A 1,239-nucleotide genomic window follows, 5' to 3' on the forward strand; every position below is an offset into this window, starting at 1 on the left:
CCTGCTCGTTCCAGTACCGTTTTCCATGTTACTGGGGGGTCATTTTTCTTTGCGTCTTGTTACGATAACTTGTATAGACGTTCTCAGCGTATAATTCAATGGCTTTTCTTTCTAACGGCAACTTAGACGTACATTTTCAATGTTGAATATGCGACGAATCCCCTCCGTTGGTGATTATCAATTTCCCACTTACGTACGGTATGCAAAAATAATTTGTTTCAAATGGTGACCAAAGTTAAATTGATTAAAAAAATTTAAAATATGGAAAAAATTAACCACTTTACAAAATAATATAAGAGATTTTGGACAAAATTAAAAGCAATTCTCTATACACTACTGAATGAATGAGCCTTGGAATTTAGTCTGTAAAGCCAAGAGCTGGGGCACTTTCAGCCACTGAGCGTTTAGGACATTGAGTTAAAAGTGGTTGGGCAGCGAGATTAAGAGATCCAGAATAGAAATAATATGAAGTGCCAGAAACTAAGGGTGATACTGAGAGAAAAGGGATCACTTTATAACCTAATAAATACAATTTGTTAAAACTCAAAATTCACGACACAATTATGACATTTACCCAGAAAATAACTATTAAATTTGAGCCACCTTACAACTGACGATCATTAAAGCCCGAGCTGTGTGTGAAATACCAATAAATGAACTATTGATCACGCAATATTTTTGACCACATAAAGTTGCAACATTTGAGAGAGAGAGAGAGAGAGAGAGAGAGAGAGAGAGAGAGAGAGAGAGAGAGAGAGAGAGAGAGACGGTAGCTAGAAAACCTAAATTGAGGTCCCTTCTCCATACAGTGGAGATATTAGGGAAGGATCTGTGTTTATAAATCATACAGAAAAATAACGGAAAAAGAAAATACATCTTTCCTAAAACAACAAAAGTATAGAGAAAATATCCATCTAAAAGGAAAAACCTTTCAGCTCTGAAAAATAACTAAAAAGCAAATGAAGGCAGAATTTTTTTTATCTCTCTCTCTCTCATATGACAAGGTTTACCCTATTCAACAAATCTAAAAATAACGGCAAAAGAAATTGCCATCTTCCCTCCCTCTCATATGGAAAACAAAACCAAATACAATGAAAAATGGACGAAGCAAAATGGTCACAACGCAAAATATGCGCCCAAAACCTATTAAGAACACAGAGAGACCCTCGATCTTTCTCTCTACTTCTCTCGAAAAGTGTTGAAAAAGAAAGTGTTGGGAGAAAAGTGCTTCTGAAATAT

Source organism: Macrobrachium nipponense, chromosome 26 (genome assembly GCF_015104395.2).
Source record: "Macrobrachium nipponense isolate FS-2020 chromosome 26, ASM1510439v2, whole genome shotgun sequence".
Classification (NCBI taxonomy): Eukaryota; Metazoa; Arthropoda; class Malacostraca; order Decapoda; family Palaemonidae; genus Macrobrachium; species Macrobrachium nipponense.